This window comes from Manis pentadactyla, chromosome 6, assembly GCF_030020395.1.
Source record: "Manis pentadactyla isolate mManPen7 chromosome 6, mManPen7.hap1, whole genome shotgun sequence".
NCBI lineage: Eukaryota > Metazoa > Chordata > Mammalia > Pholidota > Manidae > Manis > Manis pentadactyla.
Window position 1 is genome coordinate 61,328,284 of NC_080024.1, and position 17,415 is coordinate 61,345,698.

The 17,415-nt window shown below is 37.0% G+C and overlaps 1 protein-coding gene across 1 annotated transcript in view; it reads left to right on the plus strand.

Annotated features, from left to right (window-relative positions):
- Window positions 1-17,415, plus strand: part of CHN1 (chimerin 1) — a 227,407-nt gene that overhangs the window by 157,788 nt on the left and 52,204 nt on the right. The gene's annotated exons all lie outside the window — the stretch shown is intronic.

Below are 17,415 nucleotides of genomic sequence, written 5' to 3' on the forward strand. Positions count from 1 at the left end.
TCTTACATGTAGTCATCCAGTTTGCCAAGACCAGTCATTGAAGAAGCTGTCATTTCCCAATTCTATATCCATGGCTCCTTTACTGTATATTAATTGACCATGTGTGCTTGGGTTTATATCTGGGCTCTCTATTCTGTTCCATTGATGTATGGATCTGTTCTTGTGCCAGTACCAAATTGTTCTGATTACGGTGTAGTAGAGCTTGAAGTTGGGGATCGTGATCCCCACAGCTTTTGATTACTCCTTCTCAGGATTCCTTTGGCTGTTCAGTGTCTTTTGTTGTTCCATATGAATTTTAGAACTGTTTACTCTAGTTCGTTGAAGAATGCCGTTGGTATTTTGATAGGGCTTGCATTTAATCTGTAGATTACTTTAGGCAGGAAAGCCATTTTCACAATATTAATTATTCCTATCCATGAGCACAGGATGTGTTTCCATTTATTGGTGTCTTCTTTAGTTTCTCTCAGGAGTGTCTTCTAGTTTTCAGGGTATAGGTCTTTCACTTCCTTGGTTAGGTTTATTCCTAGGTATTTTATTCTTTCTGATGCAATTGTGAATGGAATTGTTTTCCTTCTCTTTCTGCTAATTCATCATTAGTATATATAGGAATGGAACAGATTTCTGCATATTGATTTTATATCCTGCAACTTTGCTGAATTCAGATATTAGATCTAGTAGTTTTGGAGTGGATTCTTCAAGGTTTTTTATGCACAGTATCATGTCATCTGCAAACAGGGACAGTTTAACTTCTTCCTTGACAATCTGGATGCCTTTTATTTCTTTGTGTTGTCTGATTGCCATGGCTAGGACCTCCAGCACTATGTTGAATAAAAGTGGGGAGAGTGCACATCCTTGTCTTGTTCCTGATCTTATAGAAAAAGCTTTCAGCTTTTCACTGTTAAGTATGACGTTGTGTGTGGGTTTATTATGTTGCCTTTATTATGTTGAGGTACTTGCCCTCTATACCCATTTTGTTGAGAGTTTTTATCATGAATGGATGTTGAATTTTGTCAAATGCTTTTTCAGCATCTATGGAGATGATCATGTGGTTTTTGTCCTTTTTTCTGTTGATATGGTGTATGATCATGATGGATGATCTTTTTGATGTATTTTTTAATTTGGTTTGCTAATATTTTGTTGAGTATTTTTGCATCTATGTGCATCAGGAATATTAGTCTGTAATTTTCTTTTTTTATGGTGTCTTTGCCTGGTTTTGGTATTAGAGTGATGCTGGCCTCATAGAATGAATTTGGAAGTATTCCCTCCTATTCTCCATTTTAGAAAACTTTAAGGCGGATGGCTATTATGTCTTCACTAAATGTTTGAGAAAATTCCACGGTGAAGCCATCTGGTTGAGTGATTTTGTTCATAAGTAGTTTTTTTATTACCAATTCAGTTTTGTTGCTGGTAATTGGTCTGTTCAGATTTTCTTTTCTTCCTGGGTCTGCCTTGAAAGGTTGTATTTTTCTAGAAAGTTGTCCATTTCTTCTAGGTTATCCAGTTTGTTAGCATATAATTTTTCATAGCATTCTCTCATAATTCTTTGTATTTCTGTGGTGTTGGTAGTGATTTTTCCTTTCTCATTTCTAATTCTATTTATGTGTCTAGACTCTTTTTTTTCTTGATCAGTCTGGCTAAGGGTTTATCTATTTTGTGTATTTTCTCAAAGAACCAAACCCTGCTTTCACTGATTCTTTCTATTGCTTTATTCTTCTCAATTTTATTTATTTATACTCTAATCTTTATTTTGTCCCTCCTTCTACTGACTTTGGGCCTCATTTTTTCCTCTTTTTCTAGTTTCATTAATTGTGAGTTTAGACTGTTCATATGGGATTGTTCTTTCCTGAGGTAGGCCTGTATTGCAATATACTTCCCTCTTAGCATGGCCTTCACTGCATCCCACAGATTTTGTGGTGTTATTGTCATTTGTCCCCATATATTGCGCTTGATCTCTGTTTTAATTTGGTCATTGATCCACTGATTACTTAGCATGTTATTAAGCCTCCATGTGTTTGTGGGCTTTTTTGTTTTCTTTGCATAATTTATGTCTGGTTTCATACCTTTGTGGTCCGAGAAGCTACTTGGTACAATTTCAGTCTTTTTGAATTTACCGAGGCTCTTTTGGTGGCCTAGTATGTGATATATTCTTGAAAATGTTCCGTGTGTACTTGAGAATAATGTGTGTCCTGCTGCTTTTGGCTGGAGTGTTCTATAGATGTCTGTTGGGTCCATCTGTTCTAATGTGTTGTTCAATGCCTCTGTCTCCTTTCTTCTTCTGTGTCTGGTTGATCTTTCCTTTGGTGTGAGTGGTGTGTTGAAGTCTCCTAAAATGAATGTATTGCATTCTGTTTCCTCCTTTGATTCTGTTAGTATTTGCTTCACATACATAGGTGCTCCTGTGTTGCGTGCATAGCTATTTATAATGGTTATATCCTCTTGTTGGACTGACCCCTTTATCATTATGTAATGTCCTTGTCTCTTGTTATGTTCTGTTTTGAAGTTTATTTTGTCTGATACAAGTACTGCAACTCCTGCTTTTTTCTCCCTATTAGTTGCATGAAATCTTTTTCCATCCCTTTACTTTCAGTCTGTGTATGTCTTTGGGTTTGAAGTGAGTCTCTTGTAGGCAGCATATAGACAGGTCTTGTTTTTTATCCATTCAGTGACTCTGTGTCTTTTGATTGATGCATTCAGACCATTTACATTTAGGGTGATTATTGATATGTACTTATTGCCATTGTAGGCTTTAGATTCGTGGTTACCAAAGGTTCAAGGTTATCTTCCTTACTATCTAGCAGTCTTAACTCACTTAGTATTGTTATTACAAACACAATCTAAACGTTCTTTTTTTTTTCCTCCTTTTTCTTCCTCCTCCATTCTTTATATATTATGTTTCATATTCTGTACTCTTAAGTCTATACCTTGACTAACTTTGTGGTAATTGATTTGATTTTGCATCTGCTTAGTAATTAACTGGTCTACTTTCTTTAGTGTGGTTTTATGTCCTCTAGTGACAGCTATGTAGCCTTAGGAATGCTTCCATCTATAGCAGTCCCTGCAAAATACACTGTAGAGACAGTTTGTGGGAGGTAAATTCTTTCAGCTTTTGCTTATCTGGAAATTGTTTAAGCCCTTCTTCAAATTTTAATGATCATCTTGCTGGTAGAGTGTTCTTGGTTTGAGGCCCTTCTGTTTCATTGCATTAAATATATCTTGCCACTCCCTTCTGGCCTGTAAGGTTTCTGCTGAGAAGTCTGATGATAGCCTGATGGGTTTTCCTCTGTATGTGATCTTATTTCTCTCTCTGGCCGCTTTTAATACTCTGTCCTTATCCTTGATCTCTGCCATTTTAATTATGATATGTCTTGGTGTTGTCTTCCTTGAGTCCTTTGTGTTTGAAGATCTGTGCACCTCCATGGCCTGAGAGACTATCATCTTCCCCAGACTGGGGAAGTTCTCAGCAATTACCTCCTCAAAGAGACTTTCTATCCCTTTTTCTCTCTTCTTCTTCTAGTACCCATATAATGCAAATATTGTTCCATTCAGATTTGTTACACAGTTCTCTCAATATTCTTTCTTTCCTAAAGATCCTTTTTTGCTCTGTGCCTCAGCTTGTTTGTATTCCTGTTCTCTAATGTATGTTTCATTTACCCTCTCCTCTACTCATCTAATCTGCTTTTAAATCCCTCCATTGTATGTTTCATTGTAGATACTGTATTCTTCAACATTCATATCTCATTCTTGAATTCCTCCCTGAGTTCTTGAATATTTTTCTGTAGCTCTGTGAGCATGTTTATGATTTTTATTTTGAAATCCTTTTCAGGGAGATTCTTGAGTTCAGTTTCACTTGGCCCTCTTTCTGATGTCTGTGGGATTTTGGTTTGAACTAAGTTCCTTTGACATTTCATATTTGTATGTGGCACCCTCTATTGCCCAGAAACTCTACTCTCTGGAGCTGCTCAGCCCCTGGAGTGATAGCAGGGGTCGCAGTTGAGCTGCGCTGGTGCCTGTTAGGAGGAAAGAGCTCTTTCCTGCTTCCCAGCTGCAGTGCTGCCTCCACTGCCAGGGCCAGTGGGCTGAGCATGCAGGGACAAGCGTCTGTGCTTTGTACTTATAGCTGCCATAGGCATGGCTGCCCTCTGGCTGGCCTTCCGCAATGGTGGGGGCAACCATTTTGTGAGCTCGTGCCAGGCAGGAGTAATTCGGGGCAGGTTGTGTACATGGTGGGGGCCTCATAGCTGTGTTGCCAGCCAGGGGGATGGAGTGCCTGAAGCTCCTGAAAGTTCCCAACCTGCTGGGCAGAGTGCGCATGGACAATTTTGTCCACCTGTCCTTTCTCCTGAGCAGCAAGCTCTGTGCAATCCTTGCTCCTTTAGCAGCTCTCTCGCTGTTAAGAAGTCTCTCAGACTGCTGCCTTTCTTTTTTTCCCAAAGTGACCTGACATGTATCCCTGTTTTCCACAAGCGGCTAGAATCTCAGTGTCTCCAAGTATTCCACCTGTCTTAGCTTTCCAACCCCACTAATTTCCAGACCACCATGTAATATAGGTTCATGCTCCCAGAGCGGATCTTCAGGGCTGTGTGTTCAGCAGTCCTAGGCCTCCACCCCCCCACCATTCCGTTTCCCTCCCTTCCTGTGGTGAGCTGAGGTACGGGAAAGGCTTGGGTCCCTCTGTGACACAGCTTTGGTACTTTAACCTTTTCCTTGAGGTCTGCTGGTTTCCCCAGGTGTAGGCAGTCTGCTGCAGCCGTCTTCCCTGTTGCTGTTTCAGGATTAAATGTATGTGCTCTATTTTCATATTATATGTGGTTTGGGGAGGAGTTCTCTGTCTCACCTCTCATGCTGCCATCTTTAAGCCTCTCTTCACTTATCTCACTTCTCATTTTTGAAGAATTGTTAACTCTGAATGACCAATATTTACGCTACTTATTGTTCCAAGTAAATAAAATGGTATTCTATGGAATGAGCAGCTAGGTCAGCTTGCAACTCAAACAATACTTTTCTTCAAGGAAACAATCCCTACAAAGAACCCAGATACCCTTTACATTATTTTGTATGAAGGTAATTCTCTTTCAGAGAGTTTTTCAAATGTGGAGGTATAAAACTAAACTAAATGTAATCTACAGCAGAAACAATAGAAGAAACAGGGTTAGGAAAAAGAAGTCTAAGTATGTGACTACAATAACTAATTTAATATGATGTTGATTAAAAGCAGTCTCGGTACAAAATAATATATTAAATTCTATACTTACTATTTCAGAGGCCAGGTTCTTTTAAGAATGGAAACAAAAAAAAACATTATGCAATTGATGTCCTTATTTGATATTTCTTGCAGTGAAATATGTAACAAAAGCATCCACTTAAAAAATTCTGCAGCTGATCTTGCAGTAGGAGTTATTTTAGGCGGGTTATTTTTTCTTTTACGTCAAACTTCTTTTTTTAATGTCTTCCTTATTAAGACATGCATTTGAAAATAGTTTCATCTTGTAGTTTTTAGCAAGTTATGGTTTTGAATTCTTAGGAAGAAAAATAATCAAACTTGAAAGTACATTTACTAGTGGTATATACTCCCCAGATCCCCTTTTCTTCTAACATTTTCTTGCAACTCATCATTACAGAGGGGTTTTATTCATACATAAATTTTCATAGCACTTTGCACTATTCTTCCAGTAATAGTTGTTTTGGTCCTGCATAATATAAACAGGAATGATTCAACAGTCTTTAGAACCGAAAAGTGCAGTTCATGAATCCCAAGCACCCTTTGTACTTCAGGCAGCACCTGTTCTCCTGACTCAACAAATGTGTTCAATTCAGTCTGGTCCTTTAATCAGCTGTGTTGCTAAGATACCAGTGTTGTCACAAATCGTAACATATTTTCAGTTCATATTTGCATACATTTTGGCTCTCAAATGAGGAAACAATATTTAAAATGCCCTTCTTGGACCTCTGACCTACCGTTACTTTTTTTAAACTGGGATATAAGGTATTTTAAGGAATAGCCATTATAAGAAAATGGCCACTTCCCCTTGCCAACTTTTAGAGCCAGAGTCACCTGGTGTCCACTGTCTGCTTGATCTGCAAAGGGTGGGAATCACATCCCTACCAGAATTTGGGAGAGCCACGGAGCACAGGATGAGTGAGTTTGTGATATAAGAACTTCCCAAAGCAAGGAAAGGAAGCTTTTCTGGCAGGCTGCTAAAGAACATGATTGAACAGCCCACAGTTCCCTCCAGGTCACTTGGGCATTGGGAAGCAAGCCCCTACCTACACAGCAGCTGCTTCTCCACTTGTTGGAAGTAAAAAGGAGAGAAAAGATTGCATTTGAGACTAGAAAGCTGAACGAACAGCAGAGTGACAAAGACACTCACCAACGGAGGTGGAGGTCAGCGAGTTCTTTATTGAGAAAAGGAATTGTGAGATGAAGTGCAGTAGGCTTATGCAGCAATGAAGTTTACTTGATACGACAGTACATACTCAGGAGTGCAGAAAGGAGACACACTTAAGAGTTTAGGGTTTGGGGTTTTATATAACCTTTCCGGTAGAGGTCAGTATAAGGCACCATGTATACAGGTGATTAATAATTGCTTTGAAATTCTGTCTTAAAAATAGGGTTTTTTAGGTGACTGTTGATTTGGGTCTTAGCATTCTTTAGTTAGGTTTGTTTATACTACAGAGGTCTGTCTCATCCTGGTTACAAAGTTACTTAATTGATTAAGGGGCTGGAAGAAGAAGAAAAGCATATAGATTAAGTTAAAGAATAAGCGGGTGCGGTACCTTTTTCGCAGGCTATGTAGATTTTACAATGGTGTGACTCTTGTCCCATTTCCCTGCTTTATCTCAAGTCTACTCACCACCATCAAAATAATGGGAAAGGCTTTTAAAATGCCAGAAATTAATCACCAAGGCTGACCTTACTTCCCTGTATGTTGTAAACCGCTTATCAGGCTTAGAACTGAGTTGGAAATGGTCATTTTTAGCTGTCAGTATTTCTGCTTGCTGATGGTCTGGGTCTTTGTAATCCTGGGTCTTACTAAGGTAAGAGTCAGTCTCATCACATGTTGAGTGATCGTATCTCCAGGTCCCAGGAATGCACAGCAAAGTGGAGAAGGGATAGTGTGAAGTCAGGAAGCTGGGGTCTCCCTTGCGTACTGATGATCTGCCCCTGAGCAAATAAATACCTTAACATCGCTGAATTTTCTTTCTGAAATACAGGAATGTGAGGATACAATGAAATAGTGTATATGACAAAGCGCTTCATCGAATCTAAAGCTCTGCATGAGTGCTACTGGTCTGGGAGCAATTTAAGAGCTGGGCCCGGATTTGTTTTTTTAAACCAAATAGGCAAAAAAGTGCAGTAATTAAAGTTATTGTAAACTAGAACAGGATCATTAAGTCAGTTCCCTCACAGATTCCTTGTTGCTATGTAGCGTGGCTATAGAATCAGGCCTATTGCTAGAAGAGGTCTCTGAGGCCTCCCTCAGTCACCCACGCCTGCTCTCCTGCAACTAAACGTGAATTTTCTGCTGTTTATCAGGGATGTGCTAAATCTAAAGATAAAATGACACATGTCCCTAGAATATCAATTTTACCCAGCATTAATTGATTGAAAACATTTTTATATTATACATCGTGGGGAATCTTAGAGAGCCCTGCACATCCTTGTTCACCATCGGTTGCTCTTGGGGACATTATGGTGGAAAAGGTAGTAAAGCACTGGCTTGAGCTGGCAAGTTAACTTTAAATAACATTTGACCTTACAACCTAAGATCTTCATTACTCCTTAAATTATTTCCCATTAACCTATCCTTTGTGGAGGAGGAAAACAGCAGTGTGGATCCCTTTCAATACATTAAAATGTCACTGAAAGATGGACATTAAATTATCCTTTAATCTTTCCTTCCTCTTCACAAGAAGTTGATTGCAGTCTGACTTTCTAACACACTGATCATTTCTGGGCCTGGTCCAGATGCCACAAATTGCTCGTAAGATGTCGGGTTCCATATGGACACTAAGTATATATAAATAAAATAATCTATCTCTTATATTAAGGAGAGCATTCAAGTGAGGGTTTGTTAAAGTTTAATAATTTCATTAGGATCCTTTGAACTAACAGATATTTCATAAAATAAAATACTATGAACATGATATAAAAAGTTGATTTTACAAAATGGCCAGATACAGGCTATTTTTAATTTTTTAAAATCATTATCTTGATGTAAAACATGCTATGTAGTGTGTCATTACAAAGAAAAGGCAAGTTAATATATGGCAATGAGGCGAACAGTTAACACATCTATGAATTATGCTCGTGTTTACACTTTCTCAGAATCATTGTTTATAAAAGGTAAATTTTTGCCTTCAGGCCACTGTTGCCAGTCTCAAATAATAAAAATAGGTTTTCAAAAGTATGTTTGACTTCACAAATATACTTCATACCTTGAGTTAACTTTTATCTTTATTGAGGCATAAAAGAAATATTAAAATAAACTACCATTGGAATATTCAAGTTACACATATAGGAATAAGCTTTTATAACTTTTAAGTAAGTCGGTAATTGGTCCCTTTAAAATTAAATCACATAGACTTCATCCTAGCCTAATCAACAGAAGTCATTGAAAGAATGAGAATACTAAAAGTAGAATGAATAGCTTTTATTCTGATCCACTGGCTTGCCTCTGAAATTGGTGATTGCAAAAGGCTCGCTGGACTGCCATAGCTTGAAATAACCTCACATGGCAGTTTTAAATCTGAAAATACTCATAGTATATCAATCTGAGTTGGCTTTTCAGTTGTATTTTCTATATGTTATTACAAGAAAAAGTGTGAAAAAGTTTTGCACTGGATGTAAACTCCCTTATTGTCGTTGATAAGGTCTTAGAACTCCAATTTCATCTCCTTTATGGTTACAGAACAATAATAGTGTTTCTTTAAGTCTTGCAGGAAATAGGTATCAAAAATATGAGTAAAACAAAAATCAAACTGTTAATGACACATCTCTCTCAGTAGCCCCTCCAGTTCATTTAGGGGGAAAATTGAGAAGTTTAATGGGGTCAATTTCAACATTTCATTAGGAAGAACCAAGAAAGAATGTTATGATCATCACCATACAAACATCACTGCCAGTGGCCAGATATTGGATTGTTAGACTAGAATATTTTATACTTACATAATTTTATATATATTGCATGTATATATTGTGGTTACATAATTCAGGACAGGAAAACATCTTCCATTTCTTAAATTTTATCTTCCCAAAGCACCTATTATATAAATTGTTACCAAAACATCAGGGTTACAATCTAGTATCCTTTAAGAACTTGTAAATGAAAAAATAAGACTGTGTCTTATGAATTAATACTAAAATCACCACCTATAAAATTTGAGCAGAAATACGCAAAAACATCACAGTGAGAAACCTGGAAAAAGAAAATTCAGAGAGGTAGAGGTTGCCTATGTGCATCTAAGTTCTGACTTGAAATTGAGGTAGACCCACTAGATGGATGTTTAGTGTTCTGGTCCATTGGCAAGGCCATCCTAATTGTAGAGCATACAACAGATACCTTAAACCCTGTGCATTAAATATTCAGTTCGTCTGTCCCACTCTACTTGTTCTGATTCCATTCTCATTAGCTTCCTAATTATTTTTTGTTTCCATTGTAGGTGCACTACCAAAAAAGAGCATGTTGGTCACCCACTTTATGATCATTTTATCTCATCTCATATCTCATATCTAACTTAGACAGCTGTCATTCTGCTTTCCCTGTCAGCTCATGAGCCTGGTATTACAATGCCAGTCTCCCTTTGAGAACTAGACAGGATCTCCTCTCGCTGACAGATGTAAGTCTCCAAGCCTGCAGTCTGACTCTCAGATACATCAGTCAGCCGCCTTGTGGGGACGCAGTGGACTTGGCCAAGCTGGCCTTTCCCACGCAGACACACCTACATCCTTATATCCGTATGTGCTGAATGAGTATGGACCTTCCTTTTTCCTTTTAATTCTTACTGAAAATATAGAGAAGATCATGGAGTTCATGTCGTCCATCTGGGACTTAGAAAAATTCAGTGACTTGGCTCATGGTGTCAGTTAGAACCGGGCTCAGAATCTAAGCTTGTGCTACCCTGCCCCTCCTCTCTGGGCCTGGCATTGCTCCTGCAGCGTGTACAGTGGTCCCTTCAAACTGATGCTTGGAGAATTTGATCATTTCTTTTGTTTAATTAAAGGAATGCAGGGCTGTATTTTTTTGTTTGCATTATGTTTTCAAATGTCTTGTGTTTAAAATTATTGCATGTGAGTCTGTCAGGGAATGTGTTAGAGTGTACAGGAGTTTGGTACTGTCAGTGCTAGTATAGTATGATTTAAATGTATTAAGCTGGAATGAATGATGTGCCTTATTGTTATGTGTTTAGGTGGCTATTATGTTAATGCTAGAGGAGCTATGTAATGAAGACTATGTTAGGAATTATGAGGCAACTGATGCCAGTACCATAAAAATTTAGAGCCCTGCAGAAAATCAGTTTCTTGTGCAACATAAAAAGTTATTTATCCTGACATAACTTGAGAAATTTTTAAACAGTTCTGTATAGCTGTCTCTAGTGTTTGACTTAAGATGCATTTGAAAATTTTGATTATGATGAATCTCTTAGATATTTTAAATTCAAATATAAGTAGTACTAAAATGGCTAGGGATCTGAGGGGTTCTAGAATATAAATGATCCAGAAATATATTCAAATGATAGCTTTCCAGATTGCATGTTAACGATAGATAATATGAGAGGCAGGATAGTCCAGAAAAAAGACACAGAATTTGAAGTCACTTAGACCTGGGTTCAAATTCTCACCATATTCTAGTTAGGTGTCCTTGGCCAAGGTACTTAACTTCTCTGTGCTTCTGTTTCTTCATCTTAAAAATGAAAATTAGAATATCTTCCTTATTGTTTTAACAACTAAACTACATCATATATGTAAAGCATTTACTAGTTCAGTGCCATGCAGTCATCTGTTAATACATGTGATCTGAGGCATTGTTGTTAAGTACTTTGGAATGTATTCCACTCTTAGATCTAATGGAGAGAAATTAGGTTACACATTGTAATTCAGGGGACAAAGGTGCTAATAATCTGTATCTAGAGTGAGCTATATTTGCTTGGATCCACAAATCTTCATGATATAACTTGATATTGGAGGTTTTAGAGAATTTGTGTTGTTTATACCTCAATTTTAACATTTTATAGAAATTGCCAGATTTTGCTAAGCCTGAATCGGGTTTACCCAAGTCAGTGCAGTTATTGACTTCTACCCAAGGTTCAGGGTATGTCAACTAGAACATTTCTTTATGGTGCTTTTCAGATAGAATGTTGACTTAGCTTAGTTAACTGGAGCATTGTGCTCTTGAGCCTGTAGTGTCATGATGACATTACAAAGGAAAAGACTATTCATGTAAGAGCCTTCCAGTTTCCTAGAAAATACCCTAACTTCAGTGAGTTCTGACATTCAGTAATTGGAGATTTATTCCTTTGGTTTAAATCTTGGTACGGTGTTAAAAACCAGATATTCATGAAAGAGGAAGTGTAATCAGTCATTTGTACCTTCATGTTGAGTACATTGATGCAATAGATAATATGAGAGGTAGGAAGACCCTTCCCATTAAGCAGGGGTTGAAGTGAGAAGGTGAACAGAACAGGGATGACTCAGTTTGAGCCCCAGGATTCATTGCTAAGACAGAGGAGAGTAAAAGATTGGAGACAGTGATACTTCTGATGTGTCCTTAAACCACGTGGTTATAATTCGCTCTGAAGCTGGCATTGCTTAGGACAGTGGCCTTGGGTCTTTAATGCGGATCAGTCACACCTTATACTAATCCTGTTCTTGGAAATTTAGGTCCTTGAATACAACAAAAGGATAGGTGATTCTGTTAATTGATTACCTTCTTTCCAGGAGTAATGCAAAATGCTTTCCATATATTATCTCATTCTTTTTTTTCTTCTTTTTTTTTGAGGTCATGTGGGTAGAGCCCTCATAATTGGTTGTGTCCTTTTTTAATTTTTTTGGAAGTATATATATATATATAATCTATTTTTTTTATTGAGGTACACAATAAAATGCACAAATCTTAGTGTATAGCCTGATGAATTTTGACATGTGTGTACACTCATTTAACCATCACCCAGATCAAGTTATCAAACATTCTCAGTGATTTTTTTTTTCCCTTTTCATCTATTTCACCCTTTCCCCCAACCCCCTCCCCTATGGTAACCACCAGTCTATTCTTTGTGTTTATGAGTCCATTTCAGTTTTATTTTGTTGATTTTATAGATTCCACACATAAGTGAAATCATATGGTATTTGTCTTTCTCTGTCTGGTGTATCTCACCATAATACCCTCTAGGTCCATCCATGTTGTCATAAATGGCAAGATTTCATTTTTTATGGTGGAATAATATTCTATTTATTCTATTATATTTTTTTATCCATTCATCTATCAGTGGACGTTTAGGTTGTTTCCATGTTTTAACTATTGTAAGTAGTGCTGTGATAAACATAGGGCTGCATATATCTTTTCAGATTAGTGGTTTTGTTTTCCTTAGGTAGAATTCCCAGAAGTAGAATTTCTGGGTCATATGGTATTTCAATTTTTAGTTTTTTGAGAAACCTCCATACTGCTTTCCATAGTGTCTGTACCAATTTGCAACCCTACCAGCAGTGCAAGAGGGTTCTCTTTCCTCCACAGCCTCACCAGCACTAGTTATTTCTTGTCTTGTTGGTATTAGCCATTCTGACTGATGTGAGGTGATATGTCATTGTGGTTTGATTTGCATTTCCCTGATGATCAGTGATGTTGAGTATCTCTTCATGTGTCTGTTTGCCATCTGTGTGTCTTCTTTGGGCAAATGACTATTCAGGCCCTCTGCCCATTTTTAAATTGGATTATTTGGTGTGTTTGGTGTTGAGTTGTATGAGTTCTTCATATATTATGGATATTAACCCCTTATCAGGTGTATCATTTGCAAATATATTCTCTCATATAAGGTTGCCTTTTCATTTTGTAGATGGTATCCTTTGCTGTCCATAAGTTTTTTAGTTTGATGTAGTTTAGTTCAGTTTTGCTTTTGGGACAACACTCCCATCCCCTTGCCTGAAGAGACTTTTTTTTTCAAAATAAAATGACTGAATGGTAATGTTCAAGAGTTTACTGCCTGTGTTTTCTTCAAGGAGTTTTCTTGTTTCAGGTCTTATATGTAGGTCTTTAGTCAATTTTAAGTTTATTTTTGTGTATGATATAAGACAGTGATCCAGTTTCATTCTTTTGCATATAGCTGTCCCATTTTCCCAACACCATTTATTGAAGAGACTGTCTTTTCTCCATTATATATCCTTGCTTCCTTTGTCAGATAATAATTTACTATATAGGTGTGGGTCTATTTCTAGGTTCTTTTTTCTCTTCCTTTGGTTTATATATCTCTTTTTGTGCCAGTACCACAGTGTTTTGGTTACTATAGCTTTGTAGTATAGTTTGAAATTAGGGCAAATATATATAATATGTATGTATATGTATATATATATGCATATGTGTGTGTATATATATATATATGTATGTATATGACTGACCAAATATGTATTTCTTTTTAATTATTAAAGTATCATTGATACACAATCTTATGTTGGTTTCAAATATAACACAGTGGTTCACAAATATGTATTTCTTATAACTGATTATATTGCATCTAGTTCCAGAACCCAAGGTACTGTTTTACTAAACTTGGTGAAAATGAGAGGCTAGCTCAGCACAAATACAGTTTTATTACTAGACAAAAAACAGTAGTGGGATCACTGGTGGAAATTTATTTGAAAAACAGGAAATGTGTTCCTTTCCAAGGTCACCTATTTCTTCCTTCTTTACCTTATTCCTCAGGCAACTTCCCATCTCCACCACCACACCCACACACAAGTTTTATAGTCCACTTCTCTATATTACAGATGGTATAGGTGGTAGAAACAGAGAAGGTTGTGGAATCTGCTCATTTAACATCTCCTTTTCCAGGCTGTCACTCTCATTCAGGTGAACACACAGAAATGTTGTCAGTATCAAGGATGGACAGAGTCAGGTCTAAGACAGGCCAAAGATTCCCAAGCAAAGTAAATTCTTGATTGCAGCAAGAATGACCTCGTGAGATATGTGTCCTGCCATTTTAGACCCCCACCCAGTTAAGCTATTTTTTTCTATTTTATAGAACCAGAATATGAGGGAGCTGTATCCCTAACATCTTGGATTTATCTCTACTCATTTTAAGGCAGCAGAAAGAGCTGCCAGGCTTTGGAGACAAAAGACAGGGATTCAAATCACAGGCTTAAGCACTTCCTGACTGCAGCCTTTTACAAGTCACTCATTTCCACCCCCTTCCCAATCCTGCTCCCTCAACTAGTATACATGTCATTACATGCCCTTTAAAAGTTAGGATTAGAACTAGAATTTGGGAAACTTGCTACAGACCATAAGCCAAAAAGAAGGACAGTGGTTTCCAGGCATGTTTGGGTGGTATAAACCAAAAGCAGATTAATCTACTAATTCCTTGAGGGCTGGAACCTATGCCTTATACTACATGCATACCCTGCAGCTCATACTTGGCACAACACCCCGGTAATACTAACATTCATTGAATGCTTGCTGTCTGTAGAACTTTCCTCTTTTATGTGCATCCTGTTTAAACCGCCAAATCACCTATGAAGTAGGCATTATCATTCATAGTTTATAGGTGACATAACCACAGCATCAAGCAAATCTTCCAAGATCAGGATGCAAATTTCATTGTCTCTGATACATCTTTTTAATTATAACATATTGTCCCTCAGTAAAAATAGTTGCCTTCTTTTGGTTTTATTTTTTTTACCAAATATTTATTGAACCTTAATTTGTGCAAGCTACCATGCTAGATTTGGGGTTTATACTAAGATGTATGTGACCCAATTCTATATAAGCAGCTACACGGGTAGCTGTGATAGGAGGTGGAACATGATACATCTCATAATTAATGAACAAGTGAAGGGCTCTGGGTTTCCCATCTTGTAATGGGAGCAAATATGATACATCTCATAATTAATGAACAAGTGAAGGCAAGATCACATCTAATTGGTGCAAATCATCCAGGCCTCAGGAAGGAAGGGGGTGTTTGCATGGAGCCGTGAGGGCTGCACTACTACTGCATGCACTCAGTGAAACTTGAATTACTATTACAAATAGTAATCTTAGTTACTGTTACTTTTTCTAACCATCCATTGTTACTCAGTGCTTATTCTGTCTTACCATCCATTGCTACCCTTTGAAATTGAACCTTGAATTAAAAAGAAGAAAACAATTACCCGCAGACTCCATAATTTCCTCTCATTTTTTCAATTGGATGGATATAGCTAGTGATTAGAGCCCAACTCTTATACACCACTTACTAGCTATGCAATTTTGGGGAGTTAACTTCTGTAGGCCTCAGTTCTTTCAACTATAAAATGGCGATAGTATATGCCTCATAAGTGTTTTTCTGTGGATTTAATGGGATTTTATATGTTAAGTGCTTAGTTGAGTGCTTGGAACATAAGTATTTAATCAGTAAATGACAGTCATTATTAATAGATGCTGTAACTATCTATGTAGATAGATATGGCCAGATAAATATGAGTGGTACACATTTTTTTTGAACATTAGAACATTGATATTGGCTATGAATTTTAGAATTAGCTGTTCTTACTACTTAAAAGCTCTCAAATGCAGAAATTCAGTTGCAGTTATTGAAGGTGTATTCAGTTGAGCCATGAGAAGTAGTTAAGAACTTTTCATCCTGAACTGTTGGTTTTGTATCTCCTCATTGCCCACGTTGCAGTTAATGCAGTATTTTGATTGGGTAGAAAAACAACCCAGGAAGAACAGTATGATTCTGCAGAGTCTACAGTAAACCTTGCTTCTCAGTGACAAATGTTCCATTTCACCCAGCCATGAATTTTCTGTATTAGTCTACCATGAATATTTTTTTACTTTGGTTGAGTTTTAGTTGCTATAGCTGAAGGATGGGATGATCTATACTAGAGGACCCTGATCAGAAATACTCAGGAAAACAAAAAGCTACTTGATTAGGTGGGTGATTATTTTCTTTAACTTAGTAATTTAAACATTAAATGTTACACATTATAAAGAGAAAAAAATTTACTGGTGAAGTTTGCCTTTGGAGACTTTTTTTTTCTGGTGCCTACTGAGAATGGGATAAACTAGACTTAGGTTGTATATGACTAAAGAGTTGGTTGGCCTTTTTATTTTTAGTTACCACATGATAAACTAGGTCTAAGTTGAAAAGTAATTTAGGTTAGGTAAGGGAAAAATTCTGTTATATTTCCTCTTGTAATGGGAGCATTTTTTTGGTCTCAATCACATAGTAGGTATAAATATGTGGAAATGAATCTATAGATGTAAATATTAACTTCTTAGAAGTGGGGTTTTTAATACTTTTTAAATTTATTTAGAAGTGAGTTTTAAAGAATAAACCATTTTAAAAGAAGGAACTGTGGACTCAAGTAATTAAAATACTTGAGGATGTTCAGAAAATCATTCATTCAGTATTTCTGTTATCTGGCATGGTTTAAGGACCACTTCATTCCTTAGTTAAAACTAGAATCTGCATGGGGCACAAACCTTCTATAGTTTATAAAATCTGAGATAAACTGTACTAAGAAAATGGACTGAATTCATTTAAATATGGGTTCTTTACACTGTAACATTAGAATCATAATGCTCAAACTTAGTTACTATAGCATAAGGAAACAGTTGGTAGATGTTTAGGGAACCCATATGGGAAAACAAACAGCAGCAAACAAACATCCAGGGGTCCTGTAAGCACAGGTACACTACACCTGGGACCTGTGTACTCGGGGAATTATTCCCAGCTGGCTCCCACTCTGACTTGGCCCCAAGCTCTTTGAATGAAGAAATGTTGAGACTAAGAATTAAAATTATGGTTGGATCTATTTCATATAGATCCACAGCAAAACTCCTCAGAGTAGGGAGACAAACCTGACTACCCCAGGGTGTTAGCAGTGTTTTTAGCACCCTCCTTGTTCTACATGAAAATAATATAATACCTAGTTAAACTCATTTTCTTTTTCATCAAAATCCTGAATCTGCTTTTGCTCATATTTAATAACATTGAATTTTGGTTTACTAACCTCAGGTCATATGCACAAAGAGGGATATAGATCAGCCTTTTATAATTTACCTGGCAGTAGTGCACTTTTTAAAAACTGATGCTGTGTTAATTTTCCTTTGTTTTTAATAGGTTAAAAAATATTCTATTTTGTAATGATGCATGACTCATTCATTGCTTGTCATCTTCCCACTGATTTTTTTTTTTGCCTTGATCCAGCAAGAAAGTCTTACATGA